The 22,639-nt window shown below is 41.5% G+C and overlaps 1 long non-coding RNA gene across 1 annotated transcript in view; it reads right to left on the reverse strand.

Moving 5' to 3' along the window:
• The window catches only part of LOC134737627 (uncharacterized), a 278,740-nt gene that overhangs the window by 157,190 nt on the left and 98,911 nt on the right, over positions 1-22,639 (reverse strand). Inside the window, exon 2 of the long non-coding RNA XR_010122715.1 lies at positions 7,381-7,478. This is a non-coding gene — a long non-coding RNA (uncharacterized LOC134737627). The remainder of the gene's footprint in view (positions 1-7,380; positions 7,479-22,639) is intronic.

Below are 22,639 nucleotides of genomic sequence, written 5' to 3' on the forward strand. Positions count from 1 at the left end.
TTGTTGTAAGTGCTTTGCATTCAATTATAGTTTATCCTCACAACAGCTCTATGAGGTAGATATCACTCTGACCCCCACTTTGTTGTGGAGGAAACTGGTGTGTAGAAAGTTGAGAAACCTGCCCAAAGCTACATAATTGGGGTAGGTAATCTTTTTTCTTTTTAACAGACATAGTGAGCTTAGTATACAAACTTCTGCATTAATTTGCTATGTTGGTGGTCATTTCACTTCCTATCTTCCTACTGTATATGAAGGAGGAAAGAGGCTGAAGGTCCACACCAGTGCATTAAAACCAATACCCAGACTGTTGTCACCACCCTGCCTTGGCATTTCATTTAAAGGTTCGCAGGTAAGGGAGGACCTGGACCAAAAGCTATGACCAATTGTAAAGAATGATATCAAAATAAAAGCCCAAGCTAATGTTAAAACAATGCCTGCATCACTTCCTCTTTACCCAATACTGCTCATTTCAGTCCCTGAGCTTCACCTGCATGGCTGACGTTGAGTGTCCTCTGTTTTGGGATCTGGAGGTAGCCAGGGAAGTCAGATAAAGATAATGTAGAGTAAGAATTTAATAAACATGAAACTTTTCTAAGTGCCTTATGCTAGGCACTATGTAATTCATATGCATTTGCTGGTTGATTCCTTGTAATTATCCTGTGAAGCTAGCATTATTATGCTTATTCACATTTACAGATGACAGAAAATTGAAGCTAAAGGAGGTGAAGGGGCTTGCCCAAGTCACACGCCTTCAAGCAATTAATCAAGAGTTCAAATCGTGGTCGTCTTGAAATTTTGCAATATTGTTTTAACCACATTACACTGCCTCTCTACTTAAAGGATCTTGTTTTGGGGTTCAAATTGGTCATCTTTTGGGGGGGAATCAGAGCTCGAGCTTTAGTGATAATAAAATTTAGAAACCATTTACATTTTTGAAGGGCGTTCACATCCATTAGCACCATGTGATCTTCAAAGCAATTCTCTGAGATGTGCAAAGCAAATCTCACCCACATTTTGAAGACATGACACACCAAGTAATTTGAGATTTGGATCTGGCTATTTAACTCTGTAGCTTTCTCCACCACACTACCCTGGGGCAAAGGAACCACACTAGTGAAAAGTGGAGAGGGGACAAATTCCTTTCTGGCCTAGTCTCAAAATAGCTCTGAATTTTTTTTTTGTTTGTTTACTTATTACCTGTCTTCCCAACTAGATTTAGCCTTCATGAGGGCAAGGACTACATCTGCTTTATTTGTTATTGTATTCCCAGAACTTCTCATAACATTTCTGGCATCAACTGAATGGATGGATGGATGGATGGATGGATGGATTCATGGATGGATTCATGGATGGATAGATGGATGGATGGATGGATGGATGGATGGATGGATGGATGGATGGATGGATGCATGGATGGATGGATGCATGGATGGATGAACAGTTGACTGGATAAATGGATGAATACTTGAGTGGACAGATGGATGGATGGATGGACGGATGGATGACTGAGAGAAACTAAAAGAAGCCATCATCAGGGTTAGACTCATCAGGATTCCTCAGATCCCCACTGCCTTCTAGGAAATAGAGATGTCCAGGAGGCTGGCTTAGATGTGAGACTGCCCATCCTGGCAAAGGTGGAGCCTGATAGTATAAGAAATAAGCTCACAGCTCAGTGTCCTAAGGCAAGGCCAGCACAAACAGTTCCCTCAATGACCCAATAGGTTGGAGAGAATAGAGCTGAGGCATTCCTTTGACCTTAGACTTTTAAAAGTAAAAAGTCTACTTTCAGAGCTTGGGGCAGGTTTTCTATTAAACATCACAGAGCTAGTCCCTTCCATCACATGACTTAAGCCAGAAATACCCCCATCCTTTGTCCCAATTCACTTTTAATGTTCTGAAGAAAAGTCTCACCCACTTGCCTTTTGGGATTATATCTATCACCACGGATGCTATTCAACAGCCATTTCCCATTCTTCTTTTGCTAGGAGTCCTGATTTTGTTCAAGTGTCTACCCCTTCCCATGTGAATCAGGATAAATCTTGATTGGTCTAAATCTATACCGGCAATTCCATTCCCCATGCTAGGGTTGATTTATAGGTGGTCATGTGACCCCAGGTTTGCAAGAGGAGGCTCCTGAGAAAGGTTTGTTTCTTCTTAAAAACAAACACAGAGGAGGTTGGGCACGGTGGCTCATGCAATCACTTAATCCCAGCACTTTGAGAGGCCAAGGCAGGTGGATCACCTGAGGTCAGGAGTTCGAGACCAGCCTGGTCAACCTGGTGAAAGCTCATCTCTACTAAAAATACAAAAATTAGCTGGGCTTGGTGGTGGGCGCCTGTAATCCCAGCTACTCGGGAGGCTGAGGCAGAAGAATCACTTGAACCCGGGAGGCGGAGGTTGCAGTGAACCGAGATCACGCCATTGCACTTCAGCCTGGGTGATAGAACAAGACTCCATCTCAAAAAAAAAAAAAAAAAGAGCACAGAGGAAAACAGTCCTTTCCCAGAAGTTATCATGTCTTCACTAAATTGTGCAGGCACGTTGCTGCCAACAAGGGGTAGATTCAAGAGAATCACCTTGATTGGAACATTTTGAAGTGAGTTGATACAACCTTCATTGCCCAAAGCAGTTGAGTCTGGGTTTTCTGCTACTTGAAGCTGAAAATACTCAGTTGCATAAACCAATAACAATATCATTCTCACGCCTCGCCCTTAACTAACATCTGCTCTTTTGATAGCTGTTTGAATGATAACTCCCTCGTCTGCAAATCTCAGAGAAAGCCTTTGACTCTTTCAAGCAAGATGTCATCATGCCAAAGAGAACCCAGATTTGTTATATTTGGGACTCCACAAAAAGGCTGCAGTGTGTCTTGCAAATGGCAACATTAACTCTGCTAAAACCTTCCCAAAGATGTGAAACTCAGGGGTCACCAAGGAGCTGGGGGTAAGGCAGAGAACATATGACACAGTACAAAGCCCTTCACGAGGCAGAGACATCTTCATCCCCAAAGTCAAAATAATCTAGGAACAGGGGTGAAAATGAAAAACTGGTGACTGAGGAAGATTTTCAACATCCATTTTAAGGTGTTCATGGGAACAGGGGTGGGAAGGAGGTGAAGAATACTTTATATTGATTAGATGCTAAGTCCTGGAGGTAACAAGTGGGAGAAGGGGGCTGAAAGAAGAACGGCTGCAGTTTGATGGGTGGACGTAGGAAACTCATAGAGTGTTTGAGCCAGGTGAGACCTTGTCATCTACCTGAGCTTGCATAACATTGAGTACCTACCATGCTCCAGGCTATTTGAGAGATGCCAGAGGTATAAAGAGAGCCTGTGTCCTCCAAAGGTTAAATAGTGGTGTTATCATGTGATGGTTAAAACAGAATGTTCAGGTGTCAGACTGAGAAATTTCAGATCCTAGTTGTGTTCTCATTGGCTGTATGACCTTGAGAGGTATCTTCACTTCTATATATCTCATCTGTAAAATGAGAACACCACTAAAGAGTCAATGAGATAGCCTGGGCCAGGCTTGGTGGCTCACGCCTGTAATCCCAACGCTATGGGAGGCCAAGGTGGGCAGATCACTTGAGGTCAGGAGTTCGAGACCACCAGCCTGGCCAACATGGGGAAACCCCTCTCTACTAAAAATATAAAAACTAGCCAGGAGTGGTGGCAGGCACCTGTTATCCCAGCTACTCTGGAGGCTGAGGCAGAAGAATCGCTTGAACCCGGGAGGCAGAGGTTGTAGTGAGCTGAGATCACGCCACTGCACTCCAGCCTGGATGACAGAGTGAGACTCCATCTCAAAAAAAAAAAAAAATTCAGTGAGATAGGCTGTGTAAAGCATCCAGCTTACAGTAAAGACTCAATACACCTTAGCTATGACAACAATGGCAGAAAAAGATGGAGCACATAGTCTGGCAAGTCAAAAAAGGTACATCAGCCAGTGTCTTTATATGCAAGCAGTAGAATCTGATTCTGGCTAATTTAACTCTGAGTCTTTACATTACTGCCTCTGAAAACATAAAAATCCGATTGCAAAACCTAAGTCACATGCTCATATCCTAGCTGACAAAAAAAGCTGAGAAAGCAAGTATCTGGATTTTTTGACTTTCATAATAGGAGAAATATTAATCTCATAGAGTGAAAGTTTCCCAAGAAAAGGAAAAGGACTCAGAGGCTACTCACAAAAAAACAAAAGTGTCCTCTAGAGAAGGCTTACTGGAAGAAGTAACAGCTGAGTTGCAACCAATCCACATCCTACATTTACCAATGAAGAAACTGAGACACAGAGAGGTGGACTCTTCCAAAGTCACTAGCTTTGGAAGGAAAAGAAAGAAGGGCTTGGAATAGGGGACAGTAGGGTTCAGGAGGAGACCCCAAAGGCGACCTCTGATGGGCTGAGGGAGGAAGAGGCTGAAAGCCTCAGCCAGAGTTGGTGTTGGGTCCAGAAGTGGTGGCAGCAGAGGAGACAGTGAATTTTGGACAGTGTTAGTTTCCAGGCCTGGGAAGAGGTTGGGATCCAGCACAGAGGAGTGGTGTATCGTAAGGAATTGGTTTGGTCTTTATCCACAGTTTCTGGGAGAGAGCCTCTAAACCCTTAGAAGTTCCTGAGTGAGAAGAGTTTCTTTGTTATTCATGGTGGGACCCACAGATCACCCCTGAGTTTATGCTAATGAGATGATCCACAGTGGGTCCCTAGATAGTTTTTGGCTGGAAGCTGGTCATGCCAGAAAGACCAACAATGTGATTAGAGGGTTGGGGTTTTGAACCACATTGTATCTTTTCATCCTCCTGTGTGCTGGGGACAGAAGGAGGGTTGGAGGTGGGGTTCAATCACATGGCCATTGATTCAACCAAGCATGTCTACATGATGAAGCCCTAATAAAAACTCTGAACATCCAACATTCCAGTGAGTTTCCCTATTCAATAATCATATATCGATATCCTGAAGACATGGAAATGCCACATCTTGGACCCTCCCAGACTTCACTCTGTGTCACTCTTAATTTGGATCTTTTGATTTATATCCTTTATAATAAAATTGTAACCATCTATATCATATTTTGTTGAGTTCTGTGGGTTGTTCTGTCTTATAAACAGATAAGAACTCAACAAAGTATGATATATATGATAGTGAATTAATGGACCAGAGGGGCTAGTGGGAACCCTCAAATTGTAGCCAGCTGGTCAGAAGTATAGGTGGCCTGGGACCACTATGAATGGTGTCTTAATTGAAGACATTCTTGTGTACCCTTAATCTGAAAGTTTTGACCTACCTCCGGATAGTTGGCATCACAATTGCATAGCAAAATGAAAGCTGTAATTCAGGCAAAGGACTGTATCGTTCCAACCCTGTGGTTGAGCCTCTGTCAAGGAAAGTCCTCACTCAAAGGTGGAACACATGTGTAGCTTGTGTCTACCCACTCCCTCTTCTTTAGGCAACAATCCCTTCCTCCTGACTCTCATTCATTGTGGACTGAGCAGTGCTCCAATCCAGTGCCAGGTGTGCGCATGTGACCAAGACCTGGATAATGCAAGCATGACATTTCCCTAATCATAGCAAATGGCTCAGGATGGACACCCAAAGTAATCCAATAAAGCTCAATTCCCGAACTTCTGTTGGAACTGGAAGAGAGAACAAGAAGCCCTCTTTCTTCTGGAACTGTTGACACTAAGGATAAAACAAGCCTACTGCTTCTGGGAACCAACACACAGAGAGAAACTGCCAACAAAGGGAGGAAAACAAAGCCAAGAAATGCAGCAAAAGAGAGATCAAATATTGGTCACATCATTCGGGCCCCTGGCTCTCTAGCCAGATCTTTGAACTTTTGGTTATGGTGGCTAACAGCTTCTCTTTCTGCGGAAGCCAGATTTAATTTGATTTCCTTCACTTGTAACAAACTGATTCCCAATTAATGCAGCAGGAGAAAGAAAAGATATCTGTATATAAGCATAGTCAAATTCTAGGCACCTCTTCCTCTAAGAGGGCGAGTGAGGTCGTAGAGAAAGGCACTGCTATGGGATATGTCATGCAGGTAATGCTAAGACGAAATCCTGAGTTAAATTCACAACATCAATCAAGAGAAAAGGGAAAGACTAAGAACACAGATGTTTTATCACTCCGTTTTGCAGCAGGTGTGAAAGTGCCAATTTGGATTTAAAAGAGCATGAAACAAATGCAAGGTGGGGACTGTTATCAGAGCCAACCCTCATGTCTCTACCACTGTGAAAAGAGGCGCTGGGTAAGTAAATTTCCTAGCTCAATGGTCTTCAAAGTGGAAGGGTTGCACAAGATGATCCATTAGGGAGCAGAAAAAAATATTAGAACTTATATTTATAGCTATGTTAGCAAAAGTCTATTTGAAGTTTTACGAGTAGTTTGGGTGTGGATTGACCCTGGCACCCTCATTCAGTCTATACTGAGAAAGAGACCACGTGTCTGGTGTCAGGCAAGCCAAGAAACCCAGGAGAAGTTGGGCATTCCACAATGTGGAAGGGATAATAGTGGCATTCTTGTCTTCTCATCCCCAGTGTTACTTCTGATAAGCTTCCAATGCCTCTTCTTTAAATCTCCTAATATTAATTCTAGAGCATCAAGGGTACCTATGAATTGGCATTCCTCTCTCTGTACCCCGATGATGCTCTCAGATGCTGAAAGATTAGTTATCTTCCCTTGCATTAAATGACCCCAGGCAACTGATATCCTAATTAACCCCTCCTCTATCTCCTCCTTTGTTCTCTAGCTTCTCTCCCAACAAAAGTGAGTTTGCCAAGAGAAACAGTGCACCTAACTTGTGCATAAAAAACTTAACTTTACATAGAGGTTTTTTTAAACATGCAATTTCCAGTTTAATGGGAGTCAAGTGGCCAAGTGTCTAAATCAAGGAGCATGAAATAATGCTCTGCAATGTTCTTTAGTTCACCCCATAAACTGGCTGTTCTGAGCACATTCTAAATCTTTCTCTCTCTTTCTCCCCGCCCCTACCCCATGATAAAAAAGAGAGCTGAGGCTTCAAGGGATCAAAGAAACAGATCACCCACCCCAAACCATTTTTACTTGGGGTGACACAGAAACATCGCCATCCAAGTTTGCTAAAACAGCAGCTGGATCTCACTTGTAAAGCAGTTCCAATAGAGGAGGAAAGGGATACAAATTTACAAAGACAATAAATTTAACACCCCTTTCTCATTATACCAGAACTTGTAAGAGGATTGCATTACAGGTCTAGAAACTCTAGGGCATCTGAAATGCGGTCTCATTTACAAACATTTTGTTTACACTTTATGATTTCATGAACCACTGATTGCATAAAGCAGGCCAACTGGCCTCCTCCTGTCTTCTTCAATTTAATGCCATTTTACATTTGCAGAAAACTCACCAGTGAAGAACAGCAGATAGGTGAACAGGCTAGCCAGGAAGCGGGTCAGATGGTAATACATTTAGTCTTCTTTTCCTCTAGGGCTTCAGTTTCCCCATCTGTAAAATCAGAGAGCTAGATTATGAGGGTCCCAAATCTACATTTCAACCAAGGCCAGGCAAGTATTACAAATGAATGGAGGGAATGGGGTCTAATATTATGTGTCGAATATTTGACAGGCACTGAGAGAGAAAGGTACTGGGAGCAGAAAGGGAGACAAGCCATGATCCTTGCTCTGGTGAAGCACTTGGCCTTGTGAGAGATGTGAGCACATAGGCAGCTACCAACAAATATGATAAAAGCTGTATTCAAGGTTCCATATGAATGCACAGGAGGGTTGGACTAATCCATCCCAGATGAATCCTCGAAGATTTTTTAAATAAATGAGAAGGCATTTGAGGGGAAAAGGAGTGTTGTAGGTGAAGAACTGGAAAGAACAAGAGAACAGGAATGACCTTTCAGGTGGAGAAAACCGCCTGTGCAAAGTCACAGTGACCTGAAAAACAATTATGTATTCAGGGAGAAAAATGAAGTTTGATAGGGCTGGAAGGTCCCTATGTGAAGTTACAGAAAAATAGCCTAGAAGGGTGAGTTGGAAATAAATCACAAAGAACCTTGAGGAATTTGTCTTGAGAGTAATAGGAAGCCAGGGATATGTTCTAAATTGTTGAGAAAACTGGTGATATTTACATTTTAGAAAGTTTGCTCTGTCTGCAGAGTGGGGAATGGGTTAGAGCTGCACCATCTAATATGAGGGTCATTAGCCACGTGTGGCTATTGAGCATTGGACACATGGCCAGTCCAAATTGAGATGTGCTCTGTAAACTAAAAATAAAATCTTAAGCCCCCGGCCCCACTGACAGAACAAACCCCCTTTTGGCCAAAGAGACCCCCAGAAAAACCTTAAAAACTGAGTTCATGACCATGACAAGAACCAGAGGTCTGACACACCTCGTTATACCCCCTCTTTTGTGTAGTTTACACACAACTGACCAGCGTTAATGTTAAAATAGAGATCACAAGACCGACAAAATGAACTCTTTGTAGCAATAAGATACCAAGTTACAAACAGGGCCTAAGGCCATGCCAGGAAAGGGTTCAGTCACACACTCCTTCACTTAAAGAATAAACTATACTCTAACTGCCACAAGGTTTTTCTTTTTCTCTAGCAGCTAAACAAGTGCTGGCCTTGAGATAAGCAGTGTTAAAGCAACTGCAACGAACCAACCACCAGACACTGACTGACTGATCCTCCTCCGCACCGTTCCCTTTCCACCAGCCATAACTACAGCTTTGATTAGGCAAGAGACTGATTTCAATAACTTTCTCCTAATAAAAAAGACCACCGACCATGGACTGATTCTGGCCAGTTTACAGAGGCTGTGCACATGAGTGCTTCTGTTCTAAAAAGACCTTTTGACACATAGGATCTAATTATAATACATTTAAATATCAAGCCCCACCCCAAAGTGGGGTGATATGTCTGTCACATGTCACATGCATATTTGTTCAATACATGTGTCATAACTGCCTTTATAAATATTCATAACTCCTCTCATAACCTATTGAATATGCATACTTGGCCACCCCAGTGAGCTAAAATTCCTGTCCAACCCCTCCTCCTCCTGGCCGGGCCCAGTGGCTCACACCTGTAATCCCAGCACTTTGGGAGGCCAAGGTGGGCAGATCACGAGGTCAGGAGATCGAGGCCATCCTGGCCAACAAGGTGAAACCCCGTCTCTACTAAAAATACAAAAATTAGCCAGGCGTGGTGGCGGGCACCTGTAGTCCCAGCTATTAGGGAGGCTGAGGCAGGAGAACGGCATGAACCCAGGAGGCGAAGCCTGCAGTGAGCCGAGATCACGCCACTGCACTTCAGCCTGGGCAACAAAGCGAGACTCCATCTCAAAAAAAAAAACAAAAAAAAACCAACCCCTCCTCCTTCAAAATGCCTGCTAATGACCTTGGCCAGAAGTATGGTTCCCAGCCTGCAGGATGGCCACCTTGTAGACTGTAACCCTTTTTAAAAAAATAAAGTCTCTTTATCTAAATGCACAGATTTTGTGATTTTTCAACAACTATAAGTATAAAATACACAGGGGACTTTGAACACTGAGTATGAAAAAAGGAATGTAGACTATCTCGTTAATATTGTTTAATATTGATTATGTGTCAAAAGGATATTTGGAATATATTGGGTTAAATAAAAGATGGTATTAAAATTAATCTATCCTGCTTTTTACTTGTTTAATGTGGCCAGTGGAAAATTTAAAATTACATATGTGGCTCGCATTATAATTCCATTGGACAGAGCTGAGTTAGCCTGAGACTCAAGAAAGAAGACCAATGAGGAGACTTTGAAATGTCCAGGAGACATTATGAGAGCATGGGAGTTTGAACTAGACAGTGGGATGGGTACAGAGAATAAGAATAAGAGAATATGCAGGCTTCTCAATGACAGATTGGATAAAGAAAATGTGGTACATATACACCATGGCATACTATGCCGTCATAAAAAAGAATGAGATCATGTTTTCCAGGAACATAGATGGAGCTAGAGGCTCATTATCCTTGGCAAACTAACACAGAAACAGAAAACCAAATACTGCATGTTCTCACTGATAAGTGGGAGCTGAATGACGAGAACTCGTAGACACGAAGAAGAGAACCACAGACACTGGAGCCTACCTGAGGATGGAGGGTAGGAGGAGGGAGAAGAGCAGAAAAAATAACTATTTGGGTACTTAATACCTGGGTGATGAAATAAACTGTACCACAAACCCCCAAGACACAAGTTTACCTATTAATGTACAACAAACCTGCACATGTACCCCGAACCTAAAATAAAAATTAAAAAAAAAATTTGGGAAATAGTAGGAAAAAAATTAAAACCAGAAGACTACATATAATAGCATGATCTCATTTTTATAAAACATGAATAAGCAAGAGTAAAACACATGCTGTGTAGGTATGACTTTATATATGCAAAGCAGTGATACACTCCCAAACTCAGGATAACGATGAGCTCTGTGGAGGGGACCTGGGGCCCTGGACTGGGAAAGAGCATCAGGTGTATGCCTTATTGGCAATGCCCTAGTTCTTTGGTTGATGGGGCCACAGATTTTCATTATACAATTAATCTGTATAACGTAAACACATGTAATGTGGTGTGTGTGTGTGTGTGTGTGTGTGTAAACAAATACTCTTAAGATAAATTTTTTCAAATAAAAAAAGAATATGTGGGCCTCTGGTTATAGGTTTTGGTGATTAAAGGCATGAACTCTGGGACCACACAGCCTGGTTCAACACTTGGCTCTGACATCTGTCAGCTGTGTGACCTTGGGCAAGTCACTTACTTAACCTGTCTGTTGTGCCTGAGTTTCCTCACTTATGCAACATGAGTAGTAGCAGCACCTGCTTTATAAGGTGTTATGAAGATTAAATGATTTCATTCCCTGATTCTCACAGTTGACTACATATGTGAGTCACCTGGGGAGTGTTTAAAACTCTCAATTTAGGAGAGTCTGATTTCATTGGTGTAAGGTGTGGCCTGAGCATCGGGACTATTTTAAATTACCCATGTGATTCTAATGCGCAGGAGAGTTCGTGAACCACTGCATTAGTATATGTAGATGCTTGAAAGAGTGTCTGACACAGTGTAACCATGATTTAAGTATTTGAAGTTATTATACTTTTAGTGTCTTTAAAATGCATAATATATTTAAAATACACAATTGAGAGTCTACTGTGTGCCACTCAATGCCACTGCAGGGACAGAATAGTTCTTAAACGAATTCACAGAGCTCACAGGGAAGGTTTCAACATGTCCTCTCCAGTGAGCACAGGTGGGCCAACTGGAGATCAAGTTCGGATCTGGCAGCTCATTCAGCAATTCCAACTTTTTGAAGTTTTGGTTGGTGAAATATTACAGACCATTTCCCAAAACACTTAACTCCAACAACAAGGTTTTAGTGTTTGGCAACATACAAGCAGAATGCAATTAAGTCTTGGAACTGTGTACTGCGTGTCTATCAGCCGGAGCCAAAGGGGAATGTAGTGAGGTGAGGCTCCTTTCAGAGTATGGAACAAGCTCATCTGTGTCTCAGATTGGAGTGGAGACACCTTAATGACAACTGGCTAACGGTGGGGAGAACTCCTTGTCATCAATGAAGGAGGCATGTCTGGGCCTTACAAGGACATAAAGCAAAGAGGTACTAAAGTCATGAAAAAAAAATGGCCCTTCTGTCTTGGATAGAGCTTAAAGAAAAATCAGAGCCATCTCTATTCTTATTTGATAGACTTATGTTCTCATTCACATCGTCTCCAGGCACTATGAATGCTAACTCAAATAGTAATCATTGTTAACATTTATTGGGTGTGTGTTATGTGCCAGGAACCATCATAAGCATTTTATATGCATCAAATTTTTAAAATATGAGGAAGGGGTCATTATCAATACTTTATAATGAGGAAACTGAGGCTCAGAGAGGTGCAGCAATTTGGTTGCAAGTGACAGAGTCTAAACTCAAACTAACTTAGACTAAAGGGGAATTTGTTGCCTTGAGGAATACAATGAAGTGTTGAAACATCAAGCTCTGAAAGGGACAAAGATACAGATGGATCTTTGATGCAACTGGAACCAGGGTTTTTTTCTCTCTGCTCCTCTATTCTCTCTGTGCAGCCACATCCTGCTGCATGCCAGCTTCTAACACAGGTGGCAATGTGGCTTCTCAGCTCCCCAGGCTCTCCTCTCTGTTCTGGTTTCAAAAATCCTAGGGCAAAGCTCTGATTGGTCCATCTTGGGTCAGGTGTTCACCTTGAACCAATCAACAGCAACCAAGAGAGCAAGATCATGTGAAAACATGGCAGTTCACTCAAATCACATGGGTTGGAGTCAGGGAAGAAGAAAGAAAATGATTTCCCAAAAAGAAGAATGATATATGTTCCCAGAAGAAAGAGAAAACTACCTATCATAGTCTACTACTTCCAAGAATGAGCGCCAACAAGACTATTAAGTAGGGAGGAAAACTGACTCCTCCTTTAGGTTACACACTCTGAAAGTCCTCCAAAAATTTGAGGTCCAGACCACATATGGCACGCCAACTCAATTGAACATTAATTGACTTTTTACAGTGTACTGGCATTATATTCCAGGCTACCACATAGTATGGCCTCAGTAAATATTTGTTGGATGAATAATGCAAAGATGAATAAGGCAATGTCCCTGTACTCAAAGAACTTACAGCCTAGTAAGTGATGAAGGCAAAGAAACAGCCCCAAAGGGACATAGAGCATAGTCTGAGAGCTCAAACAAATGGAAGATCACATTGGTTTGAGAACACACAGGGAGACAATAAGTTAGAAAAGTCATCAAGGAAGGAGGTCCTATTTGAAATCAGCCTTGAAAACAGAATGAGATTTCAATAGGAAAAACGTAAGAAAAGTGTTCCCCAGCAAGAGCAAAGCCATGTGAGCAAAGGCATGGAGGCAGGAATGGACATATCATCCAGGTTTTTTTAAAATTGTACTAAAATATACATAACATAAAATTTGCCATTTTAATCATTTTTAAGTTGACAATTCAATGGCATTAATTACATTCACATTGCTGTACAACTATCATCACTATCTTGAAACTCTTCCATCTTCCAAAATTCTTCCATCACCCTCACAGAAACTCTGTACCCATTAAGCAATAACTCCCCATTCCCAGGAACATGGTAATCTCTAATCTACTTTCTGTCTCCTTAAATTTACCCAATCTATATATTTCATGTAAGTGGAATTATACAACATTGATCATTTTGTGTTTGGCTTATATCACTTAGCATAATGCCTTCAAGTTTCATCCATGTTGAGGGATGTACTGTATCTTCATTCCTTTGTACACCTAAATAATATCCTATCATATGAATATTCCACATTCCCTTTATCGTTTCATTGGTGGATGGACATTTGGTTTGTTTCCACCTTTTAGCTATTGTGACTAATGCTGCAGTGGACACTGATGAGCAAGTATCTGTTCAAGTCCTTGTTTTCAATTCTTTTGGTTATCTACCTAGAAGTGAAATTGCTGGGTTGTATAGTAATTCTGTTTAGCTTTTTGAGGAACCATCGTATTGTTTTCTGTAGCGGCTGCAGCATTTTACATTCCCACCAGCAATGTACAAGGGTTTCAATTTCTCTGCATCCTTGCCAACACTTGTTATATTCCATTGTTGTTATTGTTGCTTTTAACAGCCATTCTAATAAAGGTGAAGTAGTATCTAGTTGTGGTTTCGGTTTGCATTTTTTGTAATGACTAAGGGTATTTAGCATCTTTTCACATGCTTATTCAAGCCATCCAGTTTTACGAGTGCACAACCAGCCATCATAAATCCAAGATGTTTAGGTTTCATTGTGTAGGCAGTAGGGAGCCAATGATAGTTTGGAAGCCAAAGAGTGGCATGACCAGAAATATAAAATCTCGGCAGAGGAGTATAAAATGAAGCCAGAGAACTAGTTAAGATGCGACTTCAATGGTCCAAGCAAGGGACCTGCCACCTCCCAAGCCAGGGAGGTGGTAGTGGCAATGTAAGGAAAGGGACAGTTTCCAGACACATCATCTTTTCAACACAATGGAAGCAACCTATGTGCAATCATAAAAGACTGGTTATGTAAGTATGGTATAGCCTATGTGATGAATTGCTCTGCATCTGTAAAAATAATGATGCCGATGAATAAATGAAACAGAAAGATGTTTCCAAGTAAATAAAAAAAATAAGGTTACAACACAGAGTGTACATCATGATCTCATTTTTAGATAGATGATGCATAATTAGATCAGAATGCAAAGAGAAGGACAGACACTAAAGGTAAGAAAGACCTTCAACACCACACACGCAAATGTGAACAATGATCACCTCTTGCTAAACTAACTTCCCACCAAGATACTTGTATGTTCTCTTGTATTTTCTTCCTTGCCTTTATCACTATCTGAAAATATCTTATTCATTTGTTCATCTGTTCATAAATTCCAGGAAGGAGGGAGGGTGTCTGTTTTGTTCTCTCTCTATTCCCAGAACCTGGAATCTAGCCACAGGTGAAGCTCCATGGATATTTTTTGATGAAATCTTTTAGCGATGGGATCCATTTTTATTCTCTTACATATATTTTTTAAATGTAAAAAAGGAATCTATGACTTTCATCATAAAAAAAGTAGCAAAAAAAAGAGACATAAACAGGTATTACTTTCACCACCATCACAATGGCACTGGTTCTTTGATCACAGCTGTTACCCCCAAAAGAACCTCAAAGCCAGATTCTAACACCAGACCCCACTAGCACATTAAAGTGCTTTTCTCAGCCTGTGAACCCACTCACTGCCTCTCTTCCCTTCCTCCAGCTTCCTGGGTATCCACTTCCTCCACCTGTGCCCACTCAGCACAGGATGTTATTAACACCATCGCACCCCCACAGACTTAGGAGCCTAGAATAACCTGCTACCGGTAGGGCAGATACTTGGAAGACTCTTCCAGGAAGAGGAGGTCATCGATCAATGCCCACGCTTGTCCCATCCTCTCTTCTCACCTCCCTTGCCCCCAGTCCTGGGGACTTGGAGATCATTTTTAAACACTAGAGCTGGCTAACATTGGAGGAGGATACCAGGCTTGGGCATGGAAAAGTACAAGTGAAGCCAAGAAGCCGAATCAGAAATTCATCTCATAATTTCAGGCATCAGCACCTGGCTGTAAGGCCCAGCGTCTCTTAACCAGAGATTAACCAAGGCTGGGTCTGAATCCCTATGAAGAAAGACATGAGCCACTAATAATAAAGTATCAATGTTTTTAGGTAATTTAATATATTATTTTATTTATTTATTTATTTTTTGAGACAGAGTTTCGCTCTGTCATTCAGGCTGGAGTACAGTGGCACAATCATAGCTCACTGCAGCCTCCAATTCCTGGGCTCAAGCAATCCTCTTGCCTCAGTCTCCTAAGCAACTAGGACCACAGGTGTGCACCACCACGTCTGGCTAACTTTTTTAAATGCTTTGTAGAGACAGGGTCTCCATATGTTGTCCAGGCTGGTCTTGAAATTCAGGCCTCAAGCGATCCTCCTGCCTTGGCCTCCCAAAGCACTGGGATTGCAGGCATGAGCCACCGTGCCTGACCCTATAATATTTTACTGTATGATATGCTATATAGAGAAAAGTACATGTATTTATATACTACATATATGTGCTATATAAAATTGTATTTACAATGTAAATACAGAATATTGTATTTACCATATACATATATATATATGTAGATAGAGGAGGTTCATTCATTTATTCATTTGTGCTGTGAAACTGAACTCTGATATTTTCTACTATCTTATAGGCTCAAAGTGGGGGACAAACAGGTATTTTAAAGCCACTAGCATTTTTTTTAGCTACTCGTCAGACAGAGATTGAGCTCATCACAGTGGGTCTGAAGAGAAGAGGAAGGAAATTTTCTGTTTTGTTTTGGGAGAACACTCTTGGACTCCTGGAGGCATTTCAGTTAAGCAAAGGGTAAACAATCTCCTCTTTTTTTTTTTTTTTGAGATGGAGTCTCGCTCTGTCAACCAGGCTGAAGTACAGTGGCGCAATCTCAGCTCACTGCAACCTCCACTTCCCGGCTCAAGTGTGTCTCGTGTCTCAGCCTCCTGAGTAGCTAGGATTATAGGTGCTCACCATCATGCCTGGCTAAATTTTTGTATTTTTAGTAGAGATGGGGTTTCACCACGTTGGCCAGGCTGGTCTTGAACTCCTGACCTCAAGCGATCGGCCTACCTCAGCCTCCCAAAGTGCTGGGGTTACAGGCATGAGCTACCACACCTGACTGCAATCTTCTCTTCTGAAAAGGTCATGGAGGGAAGAAATGCATCTCTCTAAAGAATGCTTTGCGTGATGGAGAGGAAAGGCTTCTCCTTCTCTCTCTCTGGAACAAAGTGGAAGTTGGGATTTGGAGGAGAGCTAGTAAAGACACCACTGACATGGGAAACAGGATGAGCCCACGACACCATGGAAGAAGAAAAAGGTTCACCAGTTGGAGTGCTCATGAGCACGATGCATGAGCTCTAAAATATGTGAAGTCCGGGATTTAGGGTCCAGGTTTTCCTATGACGTTTTTCTGCTCTCACCTCCAGGTCTCCAGTAAAAGAAGTGGGGCTAATTAGGGCAATGAAAGATGTCTAGCAGAGAACTTAGGAGGAGGCTCCAGAGGAATACTCTTAAAACAGATGTGGGAACATGGAAGCATTCCTCAAGGACCCCCAGAAATGCCCAGGGAGGACTGCCTGGTACAAAACTGCAATTTTTTTGGATCAACACAAAACAGAGCTCAAACAATTATGTAACAACTGTAATGGAAGATGACCCATGAAAGCTGGAAAATCCCAAGACATCTGGGTTACAATGAACTCCACAGAAACGACTGAGAATGCAATTCTGCATTCAGAAATAGAAAGACAATGGTGAGGCCAGGTGCAATGGCTCATGCCTGTAATCCCAGCACTTTGGGAGGCCAAGGAGGGTGGATCACAAGGTCAGGAGTTCAAGACCAGCCTGGCCAACATGGTGAAACCCCATCTCTATTAAAAATACAAAAATTAGCCGGGCGTAGTGGTGGATGCCTGTAATCCCAGCTACTGCGGAGGCTGAGGCCGGAGAATTGCTTGAAACTAGAAGGCAGAGGTTGCATGAGCCGAGATCACCCACTGCACTCCAGCCTGGGCGAAAGAGCAAAACTCCGTCTCAAAAAAAAAAAAAAAGAGAGAGAGAAAGACAATGGTGCGCAAGATGGACATGGTCTTGAACCTCACAGATAAAACAAATATTCAACAAGTATGTACTTGTGGATTCCAATGGATATGACAGTCTAGTAAGAGTTTTGGCAAACCTTTTCTGTAAAGAAACAGAAAATAAATATTTGAGACTTTGTGGGTCATATGGTCTCTGCTGAACTCGGCCACGGTGGTGTGAAAGCAATCACAGGCCATGCTGTGTTCCAATTAAGCTTTATTTAAGGATACTGCAATTTGAATTTCATACAATTTTCACATGTCAGAGATTATTATTCTCTTTTTTAACTACTTAAAAATGCAAAAATTATTCTTAGTTCTCAGGTCATACAAAAACAGGTGGCAGGATGGATTTGGACCATGGGGTGTGGTTTGGCTACTCCTGGTTGAAGGTTAGGCCTAAAACATACATAATAATAATTAATTGAAAATAAGCCAGGCGCAGTGATTCACACCTGTAATCCCAGCAGTTTAGGAGGCTGAGGTGGGTGGATCACCTAAGGTCAGGAGTTCGAGACCAGCCTGGCCAACATGGCAAAACCCCGTCTCTACTAAAAATACAAAAATTATCTGGGCGTGGTGGCGGGTGCCTGTAATCCCAGCTACTTGGGAGGCTGAGGCAGAGAATCACTTGAATCAGGGAGGCAGAGATTGCAGTGAGCCAAGATCGCACCACTGCACTCCAGCCTGGGCAACAGAGCAAGACTCTATCTCAAAAATAATAATAATAATAATGACAATAAATAAAAATAGCTTATGGTCTTGAGCACAGGTCTAAGTGCCAGGTGCTATGCCAAGTATGCTTTGCTATAATGATATTACACTTATAATTTGAATTTTTTTTTAGAGCTCTGTCACTCAGGCTGGAGTGCAATGGCACAATTAGAGCTCATTGTAACCCTGAACTCCTGGGCTCAAGTGATCCTCCCACCTCAGCCTTCTAAGTAGCTGGGGCTACTGGCAGATGCCACCATACCCAGCTAATTTGTTTAAGTTTTTTGTAGAGATGAGGTCTGACTATGTTGCCCAGGCTGGTCTTGAACTCCTGGCCTCAAGCAATCCTCCCACCTCAGCCTTCCAAAGCACTGAGATTACAGGCATGAGCCACTGCACCCAGCCCATAATTTGGCTTTCTTCTGGACTTTCTTGAGTGAGAAAGAAGAGAGGGGTATTGCACTAATTTTCCAAGAATTTAGCATAACTGGGTGGTGTCATCCTGTCTCTTCAAAGAAAATGTCAAAATGACTGCCCTAGGCACCTCCTCTCAAGCTCCTTAAATGCCAAGCAAGAAAGGATCACTGGGTCCAATCTTGCCACTCTCTCTATATATATTTTAAAAACTATTTAGTGGCTGGGCACAGTGGCTCACACCTGTAACCCCAGCACTTTGGGAGGCCGAGGCAGGCAGATCACCTGAGGTCCAGAGTTGGAGACCAGCCTGGCCAACATGGTGAAACCCAGTCTCTACTAAAAATACAAAAATTAGGCCGGGTGTGGTGGCTCATACCTGTAATCCCAGCACTTTGGGAGGCCGAGGCGGGTGGATCACGAGGTCAGGAGATAGAGACCATCCTGGCTAACACGGTGAAACCCCGTCTCTACTAAAAAATACAAAAAAATTAGCCAGGCGTGGTGGTGGGCACCTGTAGTCCCAGCTAGTTGGGAGGCTGAGGCAGGAGAATGGCGTGAACCCGGGAGGTGGAGCTTGCAGTGAGCCAAGATCGCGCCACTGCACTCAAGTTTGGGCGACAGAGCGAAACTCCGTCTCAAAAAAAAAAAAAAAAAAAAAATTAGCCAGACATGGTGGTGCGTACCTGTAATCCCAGCTACTCAGGAGGCTGAGGCAGGAGAATAGCTTGAACCCAGGAGGTGGAGGTTCCAGTGAGCTGAGATCACACCACTGCACTCCAGTCTTGGAGACAGAGTGAGACTCTGTCTCAAAAAAATAAAAACAAATAAATAAATATATATATGTTTTAAAAAACCTATTTAGACAGAATTAATGGAAAATGCACCCAAACATAGCGACCATCCTGCCACCTCTGGTGACTCCATTTACCACCAGTTCCCCTCGCCCCAGTGACCATCTAACTTCTGGTCACAAATTGGCAAAAGGGATCACAGAAAACCAAGTGGCCTTGGGTCACCAGACCATCCTGCCCAACAAGGCAACCTTTGCTAAGAGTGACTCACTGTGGCGGAGAGGCAAGTTTAACAGGCATTTGGGCAGGAAGCACTGCCCTGTTTATTGACGGCAAACTGTTTGCCAGAGTAAGAGCTCTTTGGGGACTTCTGAAGATGTTTGGCAAGCCCCAGTCCTGAAGGCTACTGTGTGCTAAGAAAGGACCTGTGGGCCTCCGAAAACTTAGCAGCTAAAAGGTCACCTCCCCAGAAGGCTGTTAAGGGAAGAGCATGAAAAGTTCTACATCCCAGGAGGATGCATGGGAGCGAGCTACCATGTCTCTCCCTCTCTCCTTTTTTTTTTTTTTTTTTTTTTTTTTTTTTGCGACAGAGTCTCACTCTGTTGCCCAGGCTGGAGTGCAGTGTCACGATCTCAGCTCACTGCAACCTCCGCCTCCCAGGTTCAAGCGATTCTCCTGCCTCAGCCTTCCTGAGTAGCTAGGATTATAGGCACGCACCACCATGCATGGCTAATTTTGTATTTTTAGTAGAGATGGCGTTTCTCCATGTTGGCCAGGCTGGTCTCGAACTCCCAGCCTCAGATGATCCACCTGCCTCAGCCTCCCAAAGTGCTGAGATTACAGGCGTGAGCAACCAAGCCCGGCCTACCATGTCTCTCTTTAAGAGATGCTCCTCCTCTAGGAGTAAGTCACACCCTCCACCCCATTCCCTGTAACTTCTCCCTTGGAGAAGTTCTCCCTTAGAGCAATTTGCAAAACTGTAATTCGGTATGTGTGTATATTTTATACCCACACGGCTTCAAGTTCTGTAAGTGTGTTTGCTGTACTGTAATCCACTTAGCACAGTGCCAGAAGCATGATAAAAACTTGTTGACCACATGAGATATCACCTCACACCCATGAGGATGGCTATAGTCAAAAGAAATTGAAAATAACAAATATTAGTGATGATAGGGAGAAACTGGAACCCTTGTGCACCATTGGTGAGAATGTAAAATAGTGTAGCTGTTACAGAAAACAGTATGGCAAGTTCTTCAAAACATTAAAAAGAGAGTTGAAAGCAGGGTCTCAAAAAGAGACTTGTATACCTATTTTCATAGCATTATTCACAACAGCCAAAAGGTAGAAGCAACCCAACTGTCCACTGACAGCCATTTAGGTTTGTGGAACAAAACCCAATCCAAGCCCACTCAAGCAAAAAAACAAAAATTCATTGGCTCAAATGAAAAAAAGGAAATCCAAAGATAAATGTTTCAGCCATAGCAGGATCCAGGTGTTCAAAATGGAAGATTTCAACACATACCTTGCAGTAACTGAGTCTTTGAACAACACCATTTAAAAATTTGATTTAATAGATATATACAGAACCCAGTACCCAACAATTAGAGAACACACATTCTTCTCAATTACATATGAAACAGTTACAAAAATTGACCACACTTCAGGCAGTAAAGGGTTTCAACAACTTTCAAAGAATCAATGTCATATAGATTATGATCTCTGATCACAACATAATGGAGTCGATAACAAAAAGAAAACAAAAAATGTTGACCTTAGAGAATGTGCTTCTCAATTTTAAAAAGAAGAACATGCTTCTACATAACATGAATCCAAGAAAAATCATAATGAAAATGTACAAATACTTACAATTGAAAATAATGAAAATGCTATAAATTAAAGTTTATGGGATGCACCTAGTGACGTACTTCAAAAAATGTATATTCTGAAATTTTTACATTAAAAATAAAGGCTAAAAATTAGTGAACTAAGTATCCAGGTTAGGAAGTTATAAATATAACAAAGTAAGCTCAAAGAAAGAAGGAAGGCAATAGTAATAGTAAAAACTATATAAGTTAATAGGCCAGGTGCAAAGGCTCATGCCTGTAATCCCAGCACTTTGGGAGGCCAAGGCAGGTGGATCACCTGAGATCAGGAGTTTGAGACCAACCTGGCCCACCTGGTGAAACTCCATCTCTACTAAAAATACAAAAAAATTGGCCAGGCATGGTGGTGCATACCTGTAATCCTAGCTACTCGGGAGCCTGAGTCAGGAGAATCACTTGAACCCGGGAGGTAGAGGTTGTGGTGAGCCAAGATCATGCCATTGCACTCCAGCCTGGGCGACAAGAGCAAAAACTCTGTCTCCAAAAAAAAAAAAAAAAAGATATATATATATATAATATATATTAATAAAAAAAGAGAAATGATTTTTTAAAAAACCAAATGTTGGTTCTTCAAGAAAAAATAATAATAGATGCAGGTCTCTGGTGAGATTGATCTAGTAAAAAGAGAAAAAGCACAAATGGGGACTATGTCTAAAAATACCTAAAAGAGAGATTTTAAAAGATAATGAAATACTATGAAAAACTTTATGACAATAAATTTGACAGTTTAGACTACATGGAAAATTATATATGGAAAATTATATATTTTACAAAACTGGCTCAGAAAGAAATAGAAAACAAGAATGGTTCTAAAACGAAAAAAATTTGTCAGTAATTTAAAATATTTCCTCAAAGGAAAGAAAAAGATCTAGTTAGAATTGTAAAAAACTTACAGCAAATTTTCAAGAAACAGATAATTCCAATTTTATACAAGCACTTCTGAAGAATTACTGTGAGGAAATGTACCTGTCAATCTAATATAATTTCGATACCAAAACCAGACAGAAAATGAAAACGGAAAGTTACAGGATAATCTTGCAAATAAATATATGTGCAAAAATCCTAAATATCGGAAAGCAAAACCTAGCTATATGTTCATGAAATATATCATTCATACATCATATCGTAAACTATATCATACAATAAAATCCATCATGGCCAATTTGGCTTATACCAGGAACATAAGATTAGCTTGACCTTTAAAAATCCTTTAACGTAAACTGTCACATTTTCAGATCAAAGGAAAAAACTACATGATCTTGTCAATGGATGAAGAAAAGGCATTGGATAGAATTCAACATTCATTCATAATTTGTTTTAAAAGAAAGAGAACACTTAGCAAACTAGGAATAGGAGAAAAAAATATTTAACTTGATAAATATATCTACCTAAAGCCTGTAACAGAAATCATAATTGCAGGTGAAATTTAGAAGTATTCCCTTTAGAGGAGGGAACAAAAGAAGAGTGCTCATTCTCACTTCTTCCATTCAAAATTGTACTGGATGCCCCAGCCAATGCAATAATACGAGATGAATTAAACCAAGGTAAAATGATTAAAATATGGCAACAAAATGAATTATTTGCAATGAATGTGATTATTCACATAGA

The sequence above is a fragment of the Pongo pygmaeus genome, chromosome 10 (assembly GCF_028885625.2).
Source record: "Pongo pygmaeus isolate AG05252 chromosome 10, NHGRI_mPonPyg2-v2.0_pri, whole genome shotgun sequence".
In the NCBI taxonomy this organism is placed as follows: Eukaryota; Metazoa; Chordata; class Mammalia; order Primates; family Hominidae; genus Pongo; species Pongo pygmaeus.